Below are 12,006 nucleotides of genomic sequence, written 5' to 3'. Positions count from 1 at the left end.
AGGTTTTGTCCAGCTGTTTTCAAGATCTGAATGAACACACACAATTGTAACTCCACATATATATGCAGAGAGAGAGAGAGAGGGGTTGTTTATTACACTAGTCTTTCTTATTCGTTAGCTTAACAACTTTGGGGACTTTAGTGAATTTTGATTGGTTGGATCATTAAGTTGAGTAAAGTTAAGTAAACGCTTAATACACTAATTAAAATCTACTGTGTGGGAAATTTTTGTATATTTCTTTGGGCATGTACATCAATGTATCGGCCATTGTCTTATCCCTTTACATCCCGGACATATATGTATGTGCTTTGCTACTTATGGATGTTGTCACCCTTGATCTCTCTCTCTCTCTCTCTCTCTCTCTCTCTCTCTCTGTCTCTCTCTCTCTGTCTCTCTCTCTGTCTCTCTCTCTCCCTGTCTCTCTCTCTCCCACTATCTATCTATCTAATGGAGGGATCGGAGGGGAGGGACTTACTCTCAGAGAAAGTGACTTTCCAAAATCCGCAAAAACAGAACGGTCGGAGAATCCGTATTCTACCGCCCAAAACTTTTAACAGAGGTTTTTGCGTAAATTTCAAAATTATTCTAAGAGTGAGAGAATTAGAGAGAAAGAAAGAGAGGGAGGGAGAGAGAGAGAGAGAGAGAGAGAGAGAGAGAGAGAGAGAGAGAGAGAGAGAGAGAGAGAGAGAGAGAGAGAGAGAAAGAGAGAGAGAGAGAGAGAGAGAGAGAGAGAGAGAGAGAGAGAGAGTTAGAGAGAGAGAGAGAAATTGTACGATAGAACTTCTGAGAGACAGAACGAGGGAGGGAGAGAGAGAGAGAGTGACAGAAAGAGAGAGAGAAAGAAAGAAAGAGAGAGAAAAAACGCGTAAAACGGTGTTTTTGTGTTACCATATAGATAGAGTTTAGTTAGACATAGAATACAAAACAAGCTACGTGACAAGTTATTTATAGCAAATATGCTTGGATCTTAAGGGATCAGACAATAGACAATAAATTAATATACATTCCCAATAATGATAAACAAAATTACCGCTTCTGGAGATTAAAATTACTGTTTTAAAAGTTTGGAAAATAACCAATTGAAATTCAGTGAAAGTACTCAAAATTTTGAGCCAATGTTAAAACTTTGGGTACCTGTGTAATTTAGAGTCCTATGTCCCCTCTCTTTCCCTCCCAAATATGTCATGAATATTCATAAAAAGAAATCCTTTTATAAAAGTAACAAGATGTTTTAGTAAGTGTGTCTGTCTGTTTGCACTAAAGGATCTCGCTAATCGCTGAACCGATATATGGTTCTCCTTATTCGAGTAACAGTTTATTGTGATATGAATCTTTACACAAAATTACAGCAGTTTATCTTTGATAATACCTAGGAAAACTTATATTTTCTATACAAAAACCAAAGTAAGAATTATGTCCCCTGTATCTTTAGTGCCATATTGGAAGTTGATTGTTAAATTAGTTTACTGTTAGTAGATTTTGACCTTAAATTTTGTGATTTAAAAAAAAAATTTAGTTAAAATTATTTTTTAAATCTGTGTTTATGACATGACATGAAGTAAAGGTGTACTTTTGACATTTGGGTAATTATAATGAAATTAACAAACTCTTTGTGTCAAAAACAGAGTGACTTTGATTTTCCTAGTAAAAATGATAACACTCCGCCCTCCTAGAGGATTTGTCACATTTTTTACCCTCTATATATTTGTCCCGTAAAAAGACTGACCGAAAAAAGCAGATTTTTTTTTCTTAAAATGTAGCTTTGCAGGTAGACATACAGATGGATGGTATTTCAAATTATAGAGTAGCTTCGCTCTTTTCGAGGATTCAAATTTTTAAAAAATATTTAATATTTTACTTTCATTTTTTATTTAGAATATTAGGTTATTTTTTTCTTTTCATAATAATTCTTCAAAAGTTTTTTTTGTTGTGTTTGAGATTTTACATTCTATGATTTAATTTCATAAAAAAAAACATAGAATAAAAGTTAAATAGTAAATGGTACATGTAGCTTATTATTGTATAATAATGTTTTTTATTAATTTTTTGTGGGGGTTGGGGTAGGGTTGGGGTTATTAATGTAATTCTAACACAATCATTTTGGGGTTGAAGGGGTATACATTCCTTTAACCTCTCCCCTTTTGAACGATCTTGTTCGTATATCAAGTCTTTTAAAAAGTTGTTATCTATCTATCTTACGTAGTAGTTGAGTTTAGTTAGTGTTAAGAAGGGAAACCTTCACCAAAAATCTGACATCTATATTGATTAGCAGCCGGAGAAATACTTATGTTTCTCCCGTAAGGACATGCAGACGGACTTCTAGAATCTACCTGCAATTTGTTCTCTAAAATATTTATAAGTAGGCAAAGCTAGATTTTTTTTCAAATATAATTAGTTGATATTTTAACAAATGCTCTTTAAATCTAATTGTCCATATTTCCATTAATGATCTTTTTGTCAAGGATCTAAAAGGACAAGAAAATTGCCGAAAAATTGATGTACGATTTACATTACCATTGCAGATACACAAAAATACTCCTTCTGTAAAATAAAAATTAGTTGTTTAAACGTTTGAACACTCAACTCCTTAATGAATCAACCACTCAAAATTGACTAAAATCCCCAAAGTTGTTAAGCCAACGAATAAGAAAAAATTACTATAAAACTTTGGAGACTAGTGTAATAAACAGCCCATTTTCTGGTTTCCCTCTGATTTTTTTGTGCTTCGCTTCGTATGAATGTTGTCATCCTTGTTACTTTTCAGATTTCTGTGTGTTAAAAAATGTGTGGGGGTTCATGAATTAAATATTATGTTCAAATTTAATCTTACTAAAAAGGTTTGCTTTTATATATTTATAGATATATAGATAGATTATATATGATTTTAATATAAAGATATTTATACCTAAAATCTGCATTCATAAAATCAAAGAATAACTAGATAGATTGATAGTTAGATAGGTAGATAGATAGATAGAATTAAATATCATGTTCAAATTTAATCTTTCTAAAAAGGTTTGCTTTTATTTTTAGATAAATAGATAGATAAATAGATGGATAGGTAGATTTAATTGTTAAATTTATTCTTACTAAAACGGTTTGCTTTTTAATTTATGATAAATATATCTGATTTCTAAATAAAGATATTTATACCCAAAATAAAATGAAATAAATAGATATATAGATAAACAGGTAGATAGATAGTTAGTTAGATTGATAGATAGATACAAGGACATACATATTTATTTATAGATAATATTCATGTTACAATACTTTGATAACGTTAATGCTGAAACATATTTGAGAAAAATTAGATAGATAATTAGCTAGACAGATTTGTAGAAAGATAGATAGATAGATAGACAGACAGATAGACAGATAGATAAATAGATAGATAGACAAGATAGATAGATAGATAGATAATATTCATGTTACAATACTTTGATAACGTTAATGCTGAAACATATTTGACAAAAATTAGATAGATAATTAGCTAGATAGATTTGAAGATAGATAGACAGATAGATAAATAGATAGATAGACAAGATAGATAGATAGATGAAAAATATTCATGTTACAATATACTTTGATAAAGTTAATGCTGAAACTTATTTGACAAAAAATGGTAAATTTATCAGGTGGTTAGGGATGGACAATAACACTTTTTTTATTCTAAATCTAATGAATGTTCCGCTTATGAAATTATACCTTGATGTAAAAGGAATCATTATTCCAAACACAAGCTGAATAGGATAATTTTAACGCATAAAAAATTGTTTTTAAAAAGCTTACAAATCAACATATTTTAATTAGACATAACCACTAATAGAGTTGCTACACTTTTTAGATCGTACCTAAATGGTATAAAAATCATCATGCAAAGTTTAAAATCGATAAGACAATTCTTACATGTCTAAATTAACGAAAAGAGCTTACCTAAACACGAAACAATCTAAGTGTTACGGACGGACGGACCGACCCTAATTATAGAAAAAGCTGCGCTTTGAATAAGGAAAATTAAACAATATGAATCAGTTGGGGAGAGGATTATTAATATCATCCATTATGCTGTCCCTGATTTCTTGAAAAATTGCACTAAATTGCAAAAATTGGTATTTCTTTAAGGGGGAGATTCTTTAAAGTGTAACTGTCGTAATTGGATAATATGGATGAAACCACAAATATTCAGGGAAAGGACACTGACTATAAATTTACTTACATCAATTAAAATGATGATAAACAAAATTACTTCTTATGTGAATTTAAATTATATGTTGAACATTTGTAGACACTGTTTTAAATTAATCAACAAAAGTATCCAAAGTTTTTTTTAGCCATTGAATAAGATAAAGTGGTTATTATACATTGGGTAATTTACACTGGGTAGAACATAAGCTCGAAATAAAATTATTGCAGTACAATAATTTTCAAAATAAAAATGCTAAAAAACCATCCTGCCAATGAAACCTAATTTTTGTTTTTTGTTAAGATCATAAAAAATATAATAAAACATACATTTTTTCTTAAAAGACAACAAGCGAATAAGATTTTTTCAAAAAATATTTAGAGAATCAGAATCAAAAAGAAATCTGCTGAAATATTATTAAATTAATTTCTCGTATTCATTCGAATCCGGTGGATAGGAACCGGTTCTCATCCATACGAAAAAATTATGTCTAGCATCGTATTATATCCAGCTTTTTACGAATATAAAAATGTACAATCATAAAATTAAAACCAGTTTTTTTTAGCCCCGAGGTTTTAGCCTTAGGCACCTCGGGGCTAAAAATAACTAGTTTTAATCTTATAATTGTACATTCTATATCCGCGGAAAGCCGTTTATAATACGATGCGAGAAAAAACTATAAGTTGTTGATTACAGCTAAGTTGAATCATTTTAAATCTTTAACAATTGCTTACGACAGTTTGTATCAAAGTACTCCCTTCCCCCTTCCATTTACTTATGACAGTACATTGTCATAGGGCTTCTAACTGCAACCCTGCTGTCATTTCAGATACTTCAATATTTCTAGACCCCGCCCCCAATGATGATTATGCCAAACAAAATAAGTTTATACAAAATGCCAAAACTTTTTAGTAACAAACTAATCCATTTTCATTGGTTTAAAAATTAAATTAAAAAATAGGAATCATTACCAAAAATCTATCTAAAAACAACAATTATTAACTATTTAGTAGCTGGACAAAGTGTCTCAAAAATCAGCCATGTGACGTCATAAAAATGTGGGAGATGAGAGGAGGAGTGCGAAATAACCCCTAAAAAATGAGATGGATAATCGCTCATTTTATGATCTCACAATTATATATAAAAATCTTCTTTGACAACAAGTTACATTTTGCATCGCTACAATCAAGTCCTAAAAATGTAAATATATCCTTAAACAGTATCCTGTATATTATTATGCAAATCTGCGACATTTCTATATCAAATTTTGTTGATACTTAGGAATTAATATTCTGTTATATTAAGTTTTGATATTCTACAATTGTTAATGTTAGTTTGTCCAACCATCTGCTATCTAACTAACTTTGTCATAGTATTATTAGGGAGAATACCATCGCTTAAAAAATGTGAAAAAAATCTCGCTAACCTCTGAACTGATATGGTTCTCCTTACAATGTAGCTTCTAATGCAACTATATAGTCTTATAGTGGCTTATCCTCTATTAAAAATATTGACACAACCCAATCTTTCCAGATTTTGTTTAATTTTTTGAGGAACACGACTCCAGTTACGTCATATTTTTCTTTCCCGAAAAAGGGAAGGGGGGAAGAAAATCTCTTCAAAAGAGATGGGGAAAACCCCCCTTTTCTCCCATCTCTTTTTTCTTCCCCCCTTCCCTTTTTCGGGAAAGAAAAATATGACGTCACTGGAGTCGTGTTCCTCAAAAAATTATACAAAATCTGGAAAGATTGGGTTGTGTCAAAATATTGCAAGAAATGAAAAACACCTTCCCGCAACAATTTTTCACCAATGAATTAATAAAACGTGACCGAATAATACTCAGAACTTTTGTACAAAAAAAAAGATGACTACACAGAGATGGAGGGGACATTAGCTGTTTATTACACTAGTCCCCGAAGTTTTAATAATGTTATTCGTTAGCTTAATAACTTTGAGGACTAATATTTAATTTTGATTGTCCAAAAGTTGTAGTAGTGTTTTCTTACTCGTTGGGTTTATAACTTTGGGGACTATTATTGAATCTTGACTGTCCAAATGCTTCAACCACTAATTGTAATCTACAAAAGGGTAATTTTGTCTATCATCATTGGGTATTTACATCAATTTATCGGTTATTATTATATACCTGCAATGATTCAAGATTCAAGTCTAAACATACAAATCTTTTACAATTACTTGAATATAGGATGCTTAATAAGAATTGTTCATAGATATGCTTTGCATATAACATTATGCCAAATTACAATAATTTTAGTATTCGAAAATTAACTAATCAAAATATGATTATATTTTCATGTATCAATTGAACTGAAGATAATCATTACGAAACACAGAGAATTACTCAAAATCTTTTTTAATTCATTCCATGTTTTAATCATATTTAAACATCTATAAAGATTACTTGCGGCTTCTATAAAGCCCCTAGCCTCTAGGGGCTTTTTTACCTAAAGGTTAAAGGGAGAATTTTAAAAATCTGTTTACATTTTTTTTAGATGTTTTCTGTATTTTATAACATTTTATAACTTTTTATATTGATTTATATTTTTTTAAACCTTCAAATTTTTACTCTTTTTTAATGTTTTTAAAAATTTCTTTGCCATTAGCCTTTTTAGGGCTTCGCCCCTACAGGAGAAGGAATGTTTCTCAATCTTTTCAATTTGATAAAACAAATTTTAAAAGAAGAAAAGAAATTTAAAGAGAACAAAAATTTAAAATAAAACAATATGAAAAAGTATAAAAAACTATAAAAAACTATAAAATGTATAAAAATATATAAAAACATAAAAACACCACAGGACCAATAGTTATATACCCTAAAGAGTAGAATTCAATCGGTTCAGTGGTTACCGAGATCTTAAGCTTCAGACGGGCGGACGGGCGGACGGACGGACAGACAGACAGACAGACGGACGGACAGATAGACATCAAGCTACTTTGTATTATAGATATCTGTCTATTCAAATGCCTATATAAATATACGTACCTAACCCTACTTAACCTAACCAAAAATATCTTTCTAGCTAAGCATATATCTGTCTATCTATCTACCAAAATATTTATATATACACGTATATCTATCCATCTATCCATCTATATATTTATTTATTCACCTATCTATCTATCAATCTCGGAATCTGTCAAATATTTTAACAGTTTACAAGAGAAAGAAAAATGAAAATTTAGCTTTTTAAAAAAGAATGTTCCTTCATAACTGTAAATTTAATTTATAAAATATGTTTTTTTTTATTTTTAGAACAATCCAATAAATAAGGAATTTTATTCTTACTTTCCAGTATGGCTATGAAATTAATTGATATCCGCTGGATTAGAACCGGTTTTTAGTCATACTGAAAAATAATGTATAGTATCATATTGCAGACTATTTTCCACGAATATTGAAATAAAAATAATAAAACTGGCTTAAAAATCTTATAATATTTCATTTGAATTTCAGAGGAAAGCTGCCTATAATATGATGCAAAAAATAATTATTTTATATTTGGGATTTTTATTTAAATGATTTTATTTACCATATAATGAAATGTTTTCCTTTCATTATGCTGAAATGCGGTTACCCTTACTATAAAAAGTTTTAAAATTTGTTGTTTAGTAAAAAGACCTTACTCATACATACATAGACTATTAATACAATTGATTTATATTTTTGCATTTTACAAATTAAATCCATGGATATTGAATATGTGCATTTATTCACAGGAAAAATTCATCGTCAGTTAAGGTTGCTAATTCTAAACTCATTCATAATCAATTTATTAATCCAGTAGGAGGGGAAGGGATGGGGTATAGGGGGTCGATGGGGAAGTATCGTTATTGTATCCAGCTCCAAGTATTAATAAAAATCTGGTGCAACATCAAAATATATATATATTAATTATTGTACAAGATCTTAATTATAGATTCCAGGCACTAACTATTGCAGTCAACCAACCATTTGATTGTGTGACCTTTGTCCAGAAGTTCCAACTTTTCATGGTTGAGCTTGTTTTTGGCCAAGTCATTCTTGTATATTTCTGATATAATGTTATGTTTAGAAAATGTATTTCGGTCAAATTTGTTAACTCAGTGTTAACAGAATTTTTAGTGTTCAAACATTGTCACGAGAATTATTGCTAGAGCAACAATTTTGAAACAAAGATAGAAAGATAAATAGATAGAGAGAGAGAGAGAGAGAGAGAGAGAGAGAGAGAGAGAGATAGAGAGAGAGAGAGAGATAGAGAGAGATAGAGAGAAAGAGAAAGAGAGAGAGAGAGACTTATACACTATTTTCTCGTACAAAAATCTAGGAATCTTAATAAGACAAATGACAATAAATTCTATGTATACCCCCAATGATGATATAAAAATAATACCTTCTATAGATTAATAAAAAAAAAATATCCAAAGTACCCAAAGTTTTTAAGCCAACAAAATAAACAATGTTTCTCTATAACTTTGGGTACCAATTCCATTCCAATTTTCCCTCACATCCTAAAATATTAAGGGCCAAAAATTTTGAACGGCTAAAATAGAGTTACATTTTTTTGGCTGTTGTCAAGAAACATAATTTTTTTCATATTTTCCTAAAATCTTTTCAAAACAAAAGAATCTCCCCTGTCAAAATTTCCGTGTATTTACGGGGTTTTAAGGGATAAGACAATGGCCGATAAAATAATGTACATGCCCAATGATGATACAAAAAATTACGCCTACTATTGATTAAAATTAGTGGTTGAAACGTTTGAACATTCAACTCAATTTATCAACCAATCAAAATTCATTAGGGTCCTCAAAGTTCTTAAGTCAATTAATAAGAAAACGTTATTATAAAACTTTGGTACCTAGTGTAATAAACAGCTGATTGTCCCCTCTCTCTCTCTCTCTCTCTCTCTCTCTCTCTCTCTCTCTCTCTCTCTCTCTCTCTCTCTCTCTCTCTCTCTATCTCTCTATCTCTCTCTCTCTCTCTCTCTCTCTCTCTCTCTCTCTCTCTCTCTCTCTCTCTCTCTCTCTCTAACTCTCTCTCTCTCTCTCTCTCTATCTCTCTATCTCTCTCTCTCTCTCTCTCTCTCTCTCTCTCTCTCTCTCTCTCTCTCTCTCTCTCTCTCTCTCTCTCTCTCTCTCTCTCTCTCTCTCTCTCTCTATCTCTCTATCTCTCTCTCTCTCTCTCTCTCTCTCTCTCTCTCTCTCTCCTCTCTCTCTCTCTCTCTCTCTCTCTCTCTCTCTCTCTCTATCTCTCTATCTCTCTCTCTTCTCTCACTCTCTCTCTCTGGTGTATTTATTATGTTAACATAAGTGTATATAGGTCATTATGTTACTAAAATATTGTTATAATGGATGTAGGATATACGTGGATATAATGACAGTGCAAAATTTTAGCTTAAAAATATGAAACTCATTTATTGGTCAGTTCTTTCATCTAGTGGAAGGGCATATTATGGAGTAAAGCTAAAAGCATCACTCTATAAGAGTACATGAAAATATGGTGCAACATCCAAGTAATGATATTTCGATTACATAACTATAGGTCATAATGTTATTAGAATATTGTTATTATGTCGATTTAAAGCCAAGTAAATTTATCTTGATATTTTTGGTTGGTTTTAGGCTATTATGCATGGATTTAGGTAAACCCACCCCAAAAAAACTTTTTTAAAAATTAAGAAATTTACACAAACGCACTCTGTTATCTAACACTTTTATAAAGTCAAACTGTCTAAATTAAACCTCTATTTCAAAATTTAGAACATTTTTTATTTTAAGATTTATGAACTTTTTGGGACATGCGGAAAGAGTCATGTGTTACGTCATAAAAATACGTCTATTGTCCATCTCTTTTAGAGCTTCGCTTTTATAGATGTTGTCATCCTTGTTTTTAGTTATTATTTTTTGTAAACTTTTGTTGGTTATTGATTGTTATGGTGTTACTTCCATGCCGCTTAAATCCTCAGAACTGCATTTTTCATTATGGCTAAACCGAATAATATCCGATGGATTAGAACCGGTTCACAGCTATAATGAAAAGTCAAATATATCATCGTATTACAGATCATTTTCTACGAATATTAAAATAAAAAAAAATAGATTTAATACCAGTTTTATAAGCCCAGGACTGCAGCCACTCTGGGCTAACAAAACTTTTTTTAATCTTATAATTTTCATTTTTATAACCGTGAAAAGCTGTTTATAATACGATTCGATACGATAAAATCACTATACAATAGCACACACAGAATAACACAGCCCATTTAGTAATACAATCTTTCTTACTATGATTCTTACTATGAGTATTTTTACAGGGATCTAAAGGGATAAGACTATGATAGATAAATTTATGTACATCTCCAATGACGATACACAAAATTACACCTTCTGTAGATTATTCTTAGTGGTTGAAACGTTTGAAAAAAAACAATCAAAATTCAAAAAAGTCCTCAAAGTTGTTAATCAACCGATTAAGAACACGTTATTATCAAAATTTGGGGACTAGTGTAATTAACAGCCCAATGTCCTAGCCCTTCCTGCATTTTTCAATTATGATAAACTATGAACTTAGCGGAATTAGATGAACAGCGATTGTCAAAAATTATGCACTTTTAATGCATTGTTTTGATAATAGATATTATTTTATAGAGATATGTTGCAAGTAATAGAATGTATGTCTGTCTATATGTATGTCTGTTTGTCTGTCTGTCTGTATATGTGTCTTTTAATGTATTGTTTTGTTAATAGATATCATTTTCTAGATACATGTTGAAAATAATAGGGTGCCTTTAAACCTATTTGTATGTCTGTTTGTCTGTATGTCTGGTGGTTTTATGCTATTTATTGGTGGGTGGGCCACCCCCACCCCCAAACAAAGAAGAAATTTCACCCCTGAAATAATTCTTCATAAACAAAAACAAACAAGGGAATGGGGTAATAAATATCCCCGCCCCCCCTCCTCATTTTTTAAAAATACGTAGATAATTAGTGTTTATCAAAAACGTACATGGGTTGAATACTTTCATAATTCAATTTCAATGCCAGATATATCAAGAACCTAAAAATTTCAGCATTTTTGTATGTTTAAATTAACCCTCTATATATCTCTATAAAAAGAGGTTTATCCACCTGTTGTCAAGAGGAGAATACCAGTGGCGTGCACAGGATTTTGTCAGAAGGGGGGGGGGGGTAGTTCACTCGAAAATTTGACACCCCCCTTGGGCCCTTAAAATAAGCTGGTGTAAGCTTTAGGGTGGTGCTTCACCAACAACCAATAAGATTATTGTTATGGAGTAGATAAACCCCTCTAGGTCTTTATCCCCTTGATATTGCGCATTTTGAATATTTCCCCCTGTACTTTTAAGTTTTACATCGCGAGGATGAAATGGATGAAAATAATTTTTTTCCCATCTTTTCACTATTAGCCATTATTAAATTATCTTGGTTCGTATGTCTGTATGTCATTGTAGAAATTTCTATTGCAATAATTTAATTTACTCAAAAGCTAGATTATAAATAGAAGGTTAATTATTCTTTGTGAAGATTCTCCTGACTACTATCGCACTGAAAACATCCTTGCTGAAAGCGTGGCTTTTCTATCGGTTTTTTTAGCCAGCTGTGAGTATAACTTTATTAGAGTACATAAAAATCTGGTGCAATATCCAAGAAGTCTTTAGAAAATTACTGGAATTTTGGATTATAAACATCTAAATATTGTTGAATATTAAATGTACTACTGCTCTATATTTGTTAATGTTCGTTTGTCTGAATTTATGATTTGTTGAGCTTTTTTTGCAGACAGACAAACAGACAGACAGACC

General features: G+C 30.9%; 1 protein-coding gene across 1 annotated transcript in view; it reads left to right on the top strand.

Moving 5' to 3' along the window:
* The first annotated feature begins 2,758 nt into the window (after positions 1–2,758).
* LOC145326685 (band 7 protein AGAP004871-like) overlaps positions 2,759–12,006 on the top strand; it is a 43,656-nt gene continuing 34,408 nt past the window's right edge. Inside the window, exon 1 of the mRNA XM_080170051.1 lies at positions 2,759–2,837. The gene's annotated coding sequence lies outside the window, so the exon portion shown is untranslated. The remainder of the gene's footprint in view (positions 2,838–12,006) is intronic.

Source organism: Acartia tonsa, chromosome 8, assembly GCF_053477335.1.
Source record: "Acartia tonsa isolate MP-2025a chromosome 8, ASM5347733v1, whole genome shotgun sequence".
Taxonomy (NCBI): domain Eukaryota; kingdom Metazoa; phylum Arthropoda; class Copepoda; order Calanoida; family Acartiidae; genus Acartia; species Acartia tonsa.
Note: the sequence above shows the minus strand (reverse complement) of the source record. Positions and strands in the feature narration are given on the sequence as shown.